Genomic DNA, 12,672 nt, shown 5'->3' on the forward strand with positions numbered 1-12,672 from the left:
TTTCCACAGCACAGAATGAGAAACTAAAGCATACATGTTGGCAGAATTAGTGTGTGAAGCATTCTTGCCAAAATGCTGTTTGTGGTGTAAATATGCTGCAAAAACTGGGACGAGTAGATTTACTGTCTAATTTTATTACGTATTTTGTTTTTATTTTCAAAGGATGAGAAACAACCTTTTGCTTGCATTAAAAAACTGTAATTTTAAATCATTTAAGCACAGAATGCCTGATCTTACCAATTACTTCATTGTGTTTTAACTAGTTATTTACGTAAATAAATGGTTCAGTTCCTTCAGTTGTTTTATCTGCAAACAAAGCAGTTTAGCTGTGATGTTCAACAATGATTTATGCTTTGCAGAATTACATTATATTTGTTTTATATCATTTTGAACAAACATTTTCAGAGTGAGCATACTAAATATACAGTTGATGGTGTTGATGTGGAAGTATAATTTAATTATTTAGTTCCACAAGATGGAGACAAAGTACACATTTAATTTGTTATCCTATTTTGTATTGCATTTGTTAATATAATGATAATAGACTCAAGTCCTCCTGTGACCAGGAAAAATAAGATACAAATGATGAGTGAGTGAATGAATAAATGAGTAAATAAATGAGAACATATGAGGAGAAAAACACAGCAAGCTGTAAAATACTATAAAGGTCAAATGAGGGTTGAATTAAAAACTCACCATGTGATTTTACTTTAATTGAAAGCCAAACTTTTATTTGAACTGGATGTGATAAACACAGTCAATACTGAGGTGTTTGCAGATGATGTTTCCTGTTACTAGTTTCTGTGGGCTGGCGACTAAGTAAGAGGAGCCTTTTCTCAGATGAAACTGAAAGAGTTTCACTTGGTTGAAGAGAGCTGAGAGCCCTCACAGGGGGTGGGATCTCTTGCTGGAAAATGCATGTTTGGATTATTTGAAGCAATCAAGAGAAGGGACAGTAGCTTGATGAGTCTTGCTATTGAAAGATAATTTAGACACCAACACAAATGTACTGGAGAAATGGCTGAGAAAAGTGCTCATTTTGAAAGTTTTCTGAACTGCCATGAGAATTCAGAGACAACCAGTGATCCTGTGTCATATAGACTCAAAAAAGGTCTCACTCTTAAAAGACCAACCTCAAAAGAAGATCTTGGGGTGAACTTTGGACTGGAGGAACTGGCTGACTCCTTTGCTGGGGGACAGAAAGCTGGATCACCTGAGACAGAAAAAGGAGGGAAGAAGGTGGAGGAGGTGTGTCGTAAACATCAAGAAGTGACTAACTGTTCTGTGAGGATGAAGATGGAGCTGTGTGTCCTGTCTGTGAGTTTTCTCTCCAGACTCAAAAGGTGTTTCCCATCGAACAAGCAGCCATTGACCTAGAGGACCAGCTGAAGTCTCCACAGGACAAGAGGGACAAATACAAACAAATACAAACAAGTCCTTTTTTATATGTTTCGCCCTTGCTCCTCAGAGAGCCTGACTCTGCTATCAGATATACCATAATCCTGTCATATATTATGAGAATATTTACAGAACATTACAGCGTTAAACAACTTCTCTCACTGTCTGGATATATATTTTTTCAAGCCACTTTGTGTTTTTGTCTATACCGTTGGAAAAGTAACTGCTGCAAGAAGAGAAGCAAATGAAGTCAGTTACTTACTTCATGTTTTACTTTGAAAGATGAAACCTGAAGTTATAATCAAAAGATTGTAAAGACACCGACAGAACATTTATGGACTGTTTTCAAATGAATGTGATTTTGTTTTGCAGGCTTGTTTGAGACGATCCGCGCCTCGCGTGGGCAGAATTAGATCAGGCGGCAGGGTGTGGTGTGGTTTCTAATGTTGGTATCATTGTTGCTCTAAGTGTCACGTCTCTGGCCTTGACTCCAGTAGTTTTTCAGTGTTCTGCTTCCCCTGGGTCTCCCCCTCCCCTGCCTGTGGATGTGGCAGGGGCGCGGCTTCCTCATCAAGCACCTGGTCTCACTCTCCACTCTGCACTCTGCACCTGTCAACAATCACCTAATCAACCCACAGTACAAGAACACCAGCTTTCCTGCCAGTCCTCGCCAGATTGTTCTGCCTACCAGTTGGTATTTTCTCGGCCGCTCTGTATGATAATTACCAGAGTTATTCCTGTGTTTCCTAGTGCTTCTGTTATCTAACATTGTGTTCTCCTGTCTTCTGGATTCCAGTGCCAGCCTCCTATCGAGCCATCCTCACGCCGCCGCAGCTCATTCCTCCAGCTACTCCACCCTGCTCAACAGCCTGCCTGTCCCCTGCCTTCTCCAGCGCCCTCACCACCTTTATTACAATAAATCCACCTGACTTTCAACCACCATCCAGCTGTGTCTGTGTCTGCTTCTGGGTCCTAAACCAAAGCCCTCACAGAACAATCTGGCCACCATGGACCCAGCAGACACAGATTCACTCCGCCATGCTTTAGCCTCCCAGGGTTCGCTGGTTGGACAACATGACAAGATCCTCCGTGAATTGGTGGAGAATCTGCGAGCCCTTTCCTCCAATGTCATCCAACTCGGCAGCCAAATGGACCAGGTCAACGCCCATCTCACAGCTTCATCTGCCACAGCAGCTTCACCAGCTGACCCCCCACCAGCGCTCCCAACGCCTCCACAAGGGCATGCCACCCCAGCCCCACTAGCCCGTGAGCCTTTCATTCCGACTCCAGAACGCTACTCTGGGGATTTGGGGGCTTGTGGGCGGTTCCTTCTCCAGTGTTCTCTCGTGTTCCAGCAGCAACCTACCACCTATGTTTCAGATAAGTCACGCATAGCATTTATTTTGGGTTTACTTACTGGTAAAGCTTCTCAGTGGGCTACAGCTTTGTGGGAGAGGCAGTCTCCTATTTGTAATTCTTACCCGGTATTCATAGCTGAATTGAGAAAAGTTTTTGATCATCCTGTTCAGGGTAAAGAGGCTGCTAACCGTCTCCTCTCCCTCCGTCAGGGCTCTGGATCAGTTGCAGAGTATGCAGTTGAGTTTAGGATCCTGGCAGCAGAGAGTGGGTGGGATGAAGTGTCTTTACAAGGAGTGTTTGTTCATGGGTTAGCTGAGAATATTAAGGATGAGTTGGCTGCAAGGGATGAGACTGATAGTTTAGACTCCCTTATTTCCCTGTCCATACGCTTAGACAACCGTCTTCGTGAACGCCGTAGGGAGAGAGCCAGCCGCCCGCATGCCTCCACTTCTCCTTTCCAGTCCAAACCTGCCCCCCGGGTGATCCCTGACAGCCAGTTCTTCACCAGCCAGCCCCTCAATTCCTCAGCATCACCCTCAATGGAGGAGCCCATGCAGTTGGGACGAGCTCGTCTCTCACCCTCAGAGCGCCAACGGCGAGTCAAGGCTGGTGTGTGTGTCTATTGTGGCAAGGCTGGCCACTTCCTCGCTTCTTGTCCTCACCTGCCAAAAGATTAGGCTCATCCGGAACTGGAGAGGCCCTGATGAGCCACACCTCCACCTCTCCATCAGCCCCTCACCCCCGTATGCAATTTAATGCATCCCTTGTGTGCCAGGGTGACTCTATCCCCCTTCTTGCTCTGGTTGATTCTGGGGCTGATGATAATTTCATTGACTCCACCCTCGTTACCCAAGCTGGGATCCCTGTTGAAGCCCTTCCTGCTCCTAAGGATGTCAATGCGCTGGATGGAAGGCTCCTGGCCCGCATTACTCATCACACTGTTCCCCTGAGTCTCATCCTGTCAGGTAATCATCACGAATCTATAAAACTGCTAGTTATTCCCTCACCTCATGCTCCTGTGGTCCTAGGTCAGCCCTGGCTTAAACTCCATAACCCCCATATTGATTGGTCCACCGCATCTATTGCTAGTTGGAGCACCTTTTGCCACTCCCACTGTCTCCAGTCAGCCCTAGCTCCCTCTCAGTTAACTGCTGCTCCTACTTTTGAGCCTCCTGACCTCTCTTCAGTCCCTCCTGTGTACCATGACTTAGGTGAGGTGTTTAGTAAGCAGCGGGCCCAAACCTTGCCCCCACATAGGCCCTATGATTGTGCTATAGACCTGCACCATGGTGCCCCCCTTCCCTCGAGCCGTCTCTATAAACTCTCCCGTCCCGAAAGGGAGGCTATGGAGAAGTACATCAACGACTCACTAGTTGCTGGTTTTATTCGACCCTCCTCTTCTCCTGTTGGTGCTGGCTTCTTCTTTGTTGCAAAGAAAGATCACACCCTACGCCCCTGTATTGATTTCCGTGGCCTCAACGACATAACCATTAAAAACAAGTATCCACTACCCCTCATCGACCCCTCTTTCGAGCCCCTGCACAAGGCCACTGTTTTCTCAAAGCTGGACCTCCGGAACGCTTACCATCTGATCCGAGTCAGAGAAGGAGATGAGTGGAAGACTGCATTTAACACTCCCCTGGGCCATTTTGAGTATCAAGTCATGCCCTTTGGCCTCACCAACGCCCCTGCAGTTTTCCAGGCCTTGGTTAATGACATCCTCCGTGACATGCTGAACCACTTCATTTTTGTTTATCTAGATGATATACTCATCTTCTCCCGGAACATGGAAGAACATGTTCAACATGTGAGGTTAGTGCTCCGTCGTCTTCTGGAAAACAAGCTGTTTGTAAAAGCTGAAAAATGTGACTTCCACGTGACTTCTGTGAGTTTTCTGGGCTTCATCATCGAGCAGGGGCAGGTGAAGACGGACCCAGCAAAGGTTCAGGGGGCGCCCGGAGGCGCCCGTTGAGGGGGGGGTCCTGTCACGTCTCTGGCCTTGACTCCAGTAGTTTTTCAGTGTTCTGCTTCCCCTGGGTCTCCCCCTCCCCTGCCTGTGGATGTGGCAGGGGCGCGGCTTCCTCATCAAGCACCTGGTCTCACTCTCCACTCTGCACTCTGCACCTGTCAACAATCACCTAATCAACCCACAGTACAAGAACACCAGCTTTCCTGCCAGTCCTCGCCAGATTGTTCTGCCTACCAGTTGGTATTTTCTCGGCCGCTCTGTATGATAATTACCAGAGTTATTCCTGTGTTTCCTAGTGCTTCTGTTATCTAACATTGTGTTCTCCTGTCTTCTGGATTCCAGTGCCAGCCTCCTATCGAGCCATCCTCACGCCGCCGCAGCTCATTCCTCCAGCTACTCCACCCTGCTCAACAGCCTGCCTGTCCCCTGCCTTCTCCAGCGCCCTCACCACCTTTATTACAATAAATCCACCTGACTTTCAACCACCATCCAGCTGTGTCTGTGTCTGCTTCTGGGTCCTAAACCAAAGCCCTCACACTAAGTCTTGTAACTGTTTCCATTAGTGTTATATTGATTATTTCCTTTATTGTTGGGGGTGGGAGGGAAAAAATGATGAAAAATAGAAGACTACTTACTTGCTCTGTAATTTGTATTTTTAAGCCTTTTAAGCCTGTGTGGTTATAATATATAGTTATAAGCCTCTGTGGTGGTAAAACTGTGCTGTTGTGTTAAGATAAATCAGTAAAGAGGAATCAACCGTATCTGAGCGTCCTGAGTGTCCCGTGCGTCATGTTTCAATCAGCTGTTTGTTCGTGTATCGTGTTCACAACATTCAGTGTCATTTTCATTGTACAAACTTGGCAGTTTGAAGCCCCACCATGTATTTCTTCCCTAAACCTAACTATAGTGGTTCTGTTGCCTATAATCCTAACTGACATTAAGGGTAACTATAAAAATAAAGTGGCGTGACAAAGTGGAGTTGGGATGAGAAGGTGTTGATGATTCAGGTGATTATACACTAATGTAAACATGCTTATGAATATTATATTCCATGTCTGCTAAGAGATCTCCCTAAATCCTACACACTGTTCCTTTAATTATTTATAGGTGAGAATCGTGTAATTTCAAAGTACTCAAAGAAAATGTAGAGATCCAGGTTAAAGAATAAAATGATTTTGATCTCTTTCAGCAAATTACATGATGGAACAAATTATTTAGTTGTTGTGAAATATATTTCCACAGCACAGAATGAGAAACTAAAGCATACATGTTGGCAGAATTAGTGTGTGAAGCATTCTTGCCAAAATGGTGTTTGTGGTGTAAATATGCTGCAAAAACTGGGACGAGTAGATTTACTGTTTAATTTTATTACGTATTTTGTTTTTATTTTCAAAGGATGAGAAACAACCTTTTGCTTGCATTAAAAAACTGTAATTTTAAATCATGTAAGCACAGAATGCCTGATCTTACCAATTACTTCATTGTGTTTTAACTAGTTATTTACGTAAATAAATGGTTCAGTTCCTTCAGTTGTTTTATCTGCAAACAAAGCAGTTTAGCTGTGATGTTCAACAATGATTTATGCTTTGCAGAATTACATTATATTTGTTTTATATCATTTTGAACAAACATTTTCAGAGTGAGCATACTAAATATACAGTTGATGGTGTTGATGTGGAAGTATAATTTAATTATTTAGTTCCACAAGATGGAGACAAAGTACACATTTAATTTGTTATCCTATTTTGTATTGCATTTGTTAATATAATGATAATAGACTCAAGTCCTCCTGTGACCAGGAAAAATAAGATACAAATGATGAGTGAGTGAATAAATGAGTAAATAAATGAGAACATATGAGGAGAAAAACACAGCAAGCTGTAAAATACTATAAAGGTCAAATGAGGGTTGAATTAAAAACTCACCATGTGATTTTACTTTAATTGAAAGCCAAACTTTTTTTTGAACTGGATGTGATAAACACAGTCAATACTGAGGTGTTTGCAGATGATGTTTCCTGTTAGTAGTTTCTGTGGGCTGGCGACTAAGTAAGAGGAGCCTTTTCTCAGATGAAACTGAAAGAGTTTCACTTGGTTGAAGAGAGCTGAGAGCCCTCACAGGGGGTGGGATCTCTTGCTGGAAAATGCATGTTTGGATTATTTGAAGCAATCAAGAGAAGGGACAGTAGCTTGATGAGTCTTGCTATTGAAAGATAATTTAAACACCGACACAAATGTACTGGAGAAATGGCTGAGAAAAGTGCTCATTTTGAAAGTTTTCTGAACTGCCATGAGAATTCAGAGACAACCAGTGATCCTGTGTCATATAGACTCAAAAAAGGTCTCACTCTTAAAAGACCAACCTCAAAAGAAGATCTTGGGGTGAACTTTGGACTGGAGGAACTGGCTGACTCCTTTGCTGGGGGACAGAAAGCTGGATCACCTGAGACAGAAAAAGGAGGGAAGAAGGTGGAGGAGGTGTGTCGTAAACATCAAGAAGTGACTAACTGTTCTGTGAGGATGAAGATGGAGCTGTGTGTCCTGTCTGTGAGTTTTCTCTCCAGACTCAAAAGGTGTTTCCCATCGAACAAGCAGCCATTGACCTGGAGGACCAGCTGAAGTCTCCACAGGACAAGAGGGACAAATACAAACAAATACAAACAAGTCCTTTTTTATATGTTTCGCCCCTGCTCCTCAGAGAGCCTGACTCTGCTATCAGATATACCATAATCCTGTCATATATTATGAGAATATTTACAGAACATTACAGCGTTAAACAACTTCTCTCACTGTCTGGATATATATTTTTTCAAGCCACTTTGTGTTTTTGTCTATACCGTTGGAAAAGTAACTGCTGCAAGAAGAGAAGCAAATGAAGTCAGTTACTTACTTCATGTTTTACTTTGAAAGATGAAACCTGAAGCTATAATCAAAAGATTGTAAACACACCGACAGAACATTTATGGACTGTTTTCAAATAAATGTGATTTTGTTTTGCAGGCTTGTTTGAGACGATCCGCGCCTCGCGTGGGCAGAATTAGATCAGGCGGCAGCAGCAGGGTGTGGTGTGGTTTCTAATGTTGGTATCATTGTTGCTCTAAGTCTTGTAACTGTTTCCATTAGTGTTATATTGATTATTTCCTTTATTGTTGGGGGTGGGAGGGAAAAAATGATGAAAAATAGAAGACTACTTACTTGCTCTGTAATTTGTATTTTTAAGCCTTTTAAGCCTGTGTGGTTATAATATATAGTTATAAGCCTCTGTGGTGGTAAAACTGTGCTGTTGTGTTAAGATAAATCAGTAAAGAGGAATCAACCGTATCTGAGCGTCCTGAGTGTCCCGTGCGTCATGTTTCAATCAGCTGTTTGTTCGTGTATCGTGTTCACAACATTCAGTGTCATTTTCATTGTACAAACTTGGTAGTTTGAAGCCCCACCATGTATTTCTTCCCTAAACCTAACTATAGTGGTTCTGTTGCCTATAATCCTAACTGACATTAAGGGTAACTATAAAAATAAAGTGGCGTGACAAAGCGGAGTTGGGATGAGAAGGTGTTGATGATTCAGGTGATTATACACTAATGTAAACATACTTATGAATATTATATTCCATGTCTGCTAAGAGATCTCCCTAAATCCTACACACTGTTCCTTTAATTCTTTATAGGTGAGAATCGTGTAATTTCAAAGTACTCAAAGAAAATGTAGAGATCCAGGTTAAAGAATAAAATTATTTTGATCTCTTTCAGCAAATTACATGATGGAACAAATTATTTAGTTGTTGTGAAATATATTTCCACAGCACAGAATGAGAAACTAAAGCATACATGTTGACAGAATTAGTGTGTGAAGCATTCTTACCAAAATGGTGTTTGTGGTGTAAATATGTTGCAAGAACTGGGACGAGTAGATTTACTGTCTAATTTTATTACGTATTTTTTTTTATTTTCAAAGGATGAGAAACAACCTTTAGTTTGCATTAAAAAACTGTAATTTTAAATCATGTAAGCACAGAATGCCTGATCTTTCCAATTACTTCATTGTGTTTTAACTGATTATTTACGTAAATAAATGGTTCAGTTCCTTCAGTTGTTTTATCTGCAAACAAAGCAGTTTAGCTGTGATGTAAAACAATGATTTATGCTTTGCAGAATTACATTATATTTGTTTTATATCATTTTGAACAAACGTTTTCAGAGTGAGCATACTAAATATACAGTTGATGGTGTTGATGTGCGAGTATAATTTAATTATTTAGTTCCACAAGATGGAGACAAAGTACACATTTAATTTGTTATCCTATTTTGTATTGTATTTGTTAATATAATGATAATAGACTCAAGTCCTCCTGTGACCAGGAAAAAGAAGATACAGATGATGAGTGAGTGAATGAATAAATGAGTAAATAAATGAGAGCATATGAGGAGAAAAACACAGCAAGCTGTAAAATACTATAAAGGTCAAATGAGGGTTGAATTAAAAACTCACCATGTGATTTTACTTTAATTGAAAGCCAAACTTGTATTTGAACTGGATGTGATAAACACAGTCAATACTGAGGTGTTTGCAGATCATGTTTCCTGTTACAAGTTCATGTTGGCTGAGAAATACAAAATGTTGTAAACTGGTTTAGTGTCAGCCTGTTGAAATCAGTCCTCAATGGAGGGGTAAAGAAAAAACATCTCCTTTGTTCAAGTTTATTGTTTTTTTATGAGCTGTAGGAATAAAATTCTTTAAGAAACGACAGAGATGTTGCATGTTCTTTTTATTTTATTTGCCTACGGATCTGCTGACACCATCTGCTGGTGACATAGCACACTGAAACTGAAAGAAGACATTGTTGAACAGAGCTGAGAGTCATCACAGGGTGTGGGATCTCTTGCTGGAAAATGCATGTTTGGATTATTTGAAGCAATCAAGAGAAGGGAAAGTAACTTTCTAAGTCTTGCTATTGAAAGATAATTTAAACACCAAGACAAATGGCTGAGCAAACCTCTCATTTTGAAAGTGTCCTGAACTGCCATGTGTGTTCAGAGACATTCAGAGATCCTGTGTCTCTGAGCTGCTTCACTAACTCAGAGTTTTCACTAATCCCGCTTTCTGAAACAGGCCTCAGGACTGTTGGAAGAATAACTGCTACAAGAAATAAAGAAATAATAAGAAAGAAGTACATCTGGTCAGGTTTTACTTCATGCTTTACTTTGATAGATGAAACCTGAAGTTATGATCAAAAGATTATAAAGACACTGACGGAACATTTATGGATTCTTTTCCAAATAAATGTGATTTTGTTTTGCAGATAATGATAATCATTCCAGCAATGCATGATGGGATGAACTCAAGTCCTCCTGTGACTCTAAGCAGGACGAAGAGAGTAAAAAGTATGAGACAGAGAGAGTGAATGAATGAGTGAATAAATGAGAACATGTGGGAGAAAAACACAGCAAGCTGTAAAATACTAGAAAGGTTAAATGAGGGTTGAATTAAGAACAGACCATGTACCTGTATTTAATTGAATGCTATAGTTGTATAGGCAAGAAACAGTCATACTGGCGTGTTAGCAGGAGGCGGTTCCTGTTACATCATGTTGGCTGAAAAACAATATGCTGTGAAACTGGTTTAATCAGTCAGCTGACACACAGGGTGTGATAACACACAGGAAGATACACATTTAGATTATTTTGAAGCAATCAAGAGAAGGGACGGTAACTCGGTGAGTCTTGCTATTGAAAGATAATTTAGACACCAAGAGGAATGGCTGAGAACACCGCTCTTTTTGAAAGTTTCCTGAGCTGCAATGTGTGTTCAGAGACGTTCAGAGATCCTGTGTCTCTGGGCTGCCACCACAGCTTCTGTTCAAGCTGCCTGAAGAAATTCTGGGAACAAGCTAAAAGCAAAAACTGTCCCATTTGTAAAAGAAAAGGCTCAAAAGACGATCCTGGGGTGAACTTTGCATTGAAGGAACTGGCTGACTCCTTTGCTGAGGGACAGAAAGCTGGATCACCTGAGACAGAAAAAGGAAAGAAGACGGTGTGTCGAGCTGTGGTTCCTGTAGAACAAGCAGTCGGTGACCTGCAGGACCAGCTGAAGTCTCTATATGACAAGAGGGACAAATACAAACAAGTGGAGAAAACATACGAGGAAATGGTTAAACACTGCATGAAGCAGCTGTTGACCACAGAGAGGCAGATCAGATCAGAGTTCAACAAGCTCCACCAGTTCCTGAAAGAGGAAGAGGAGTCCAGACTGGCAGCTCTGAGGGAGGAAGAGGAGGAGAAGGGGAAGACTATCAGCAGAGAGATGAAGAGGATTCAGGAGCAGATCTCCTCTCTGTCAGACAGTATCGCTGCTGTTGAAGAAGACCTGCAGAAACACACTCAGACCAGAGTCCAGTGCTCACCGCCAGATCCACATCTGGTCTCAGGAGCGCTGATAGACGTGGCCAAACACCTGGGCAACCTGTCCTTCAGAGTCTGGGAGAAGATGAAGGACAAGGTCCGCTTCAGTCCTGTCATTCTGGACCCAAACACTGCATCCACCGATCTCTATCTGTCTGATGATCTGACCAGCATGAGAAACGGTGACTCAAACCAGCAGCTTCCTTACAATCCAGAGAGCAACGCCGCGTTTGTTAATGTCCTGGGCTCGGAGGGTATCAGCTCGGGGACACACCGCTGGGAGGTGGAGGTGGGGGACCATCCACACTGGAACGTGGGTTTGGCTAAAGAGTCGGTTGACAGGAAGGGGAAGGCAAAGCCTTTACCAGATGATGGAATCTGGTGTGTAACACTTCTCAGTGGAAATTACACTGATGTTGTTGGTGAGACAATCAGAGTGAAGAAGAGTCTCCAGAGGATCGGAGTCCAGCTGGACTACGACAGAGGGGAGGTGTCCTTCTACGACCCTGAAGACATGACTCACGTCTGCACTCACAGAGACACTTTCACTGAGAAACTCTTCCCGTGGTTCAGCATCGGACCGGCTGGCGATGCTCAAACCGCTGATATCAAAATCTGTCCAACTGTTCGGGGAGGTTGGTGATTTATTGTTATATTAATAACACGCTGTTCCTTTAATTATTTATAGGTGAGAATCGTGTTATTTCAAAGTACTCAAAGAAAATGTAGAGATACAGGTTAAAGAATAAAATAATTTTGATCTCTTTCAGCAAATGACATGATGGAACAAATTACTTAGTTGTTGTAAAATATATTTCCACAGCACAGAATGAGAAACTAAAGCATACATGTTGGCAGAATTAGTGTGTGAAGCATTCTTGCCAAAATAGTGTAAATATGCTGCAAAAACTGGGATGAGTAGATTATCTAATTTTATTTTTACTTTTATCGTCTGATTTTTTTTTTATTTTCAAAGGATGAGAAACAACCTTTAGTTTGCATTAAAAAACTGTAATTTTAAATCATGTAAGCGCAGAATGCCTGATCTTACCAATTACTTCATTGTGTTTTAACTGGTTATTTACGTAAATAAATGGTTCAGTTCCTTCAGTTGTTTTATGTGCAAACAAAGCAGTTTAGCAGTGATGTTCAACAATGATTTATGCTTTGCAGAATTACATTATATTTGTTTTATATCATTTTGAACAAACGTTTTCAGAGTGAGCATACTAAATATACAGTTGATGGTGTTGATGTGCAAGTAGAATTTAATTATTTAGCTCCACAAGATGGAGACAAAGTACACATTTGCATTAAAGGCTGGTGATTATTGAGATCACTTTATTTCCACATTTTTTACATGCATATTATTGTTTCCTGCACAGTTTCAACAATACCTTACCTTTCTTAAGCATCTGGTAGTAAATGGGTATCTGGGATACAATCATATGTGACTGTGCGTCTTGATAAGTTGCTTCATTTAACAATTGTTTATTTAATTATCTCAGAAATCAGATACACAAGTAGAATGATTCAGCACTAAAGATGC

Source organism: Sebastes umbrosus, chromosome 1, assembly GCF_015220745.1.
Source record: "Sebastes umbrosus isolate fSebUmb1 chromosome 1, fSebUmb1.pri, whole genome shotgun sequence".
Lineage (NCBI taxonomy): Eukaryota > Metazoa > Chordata > Actinopteri > Perciformes > Sebastidae > Sebastes > Sebastes umbrosus.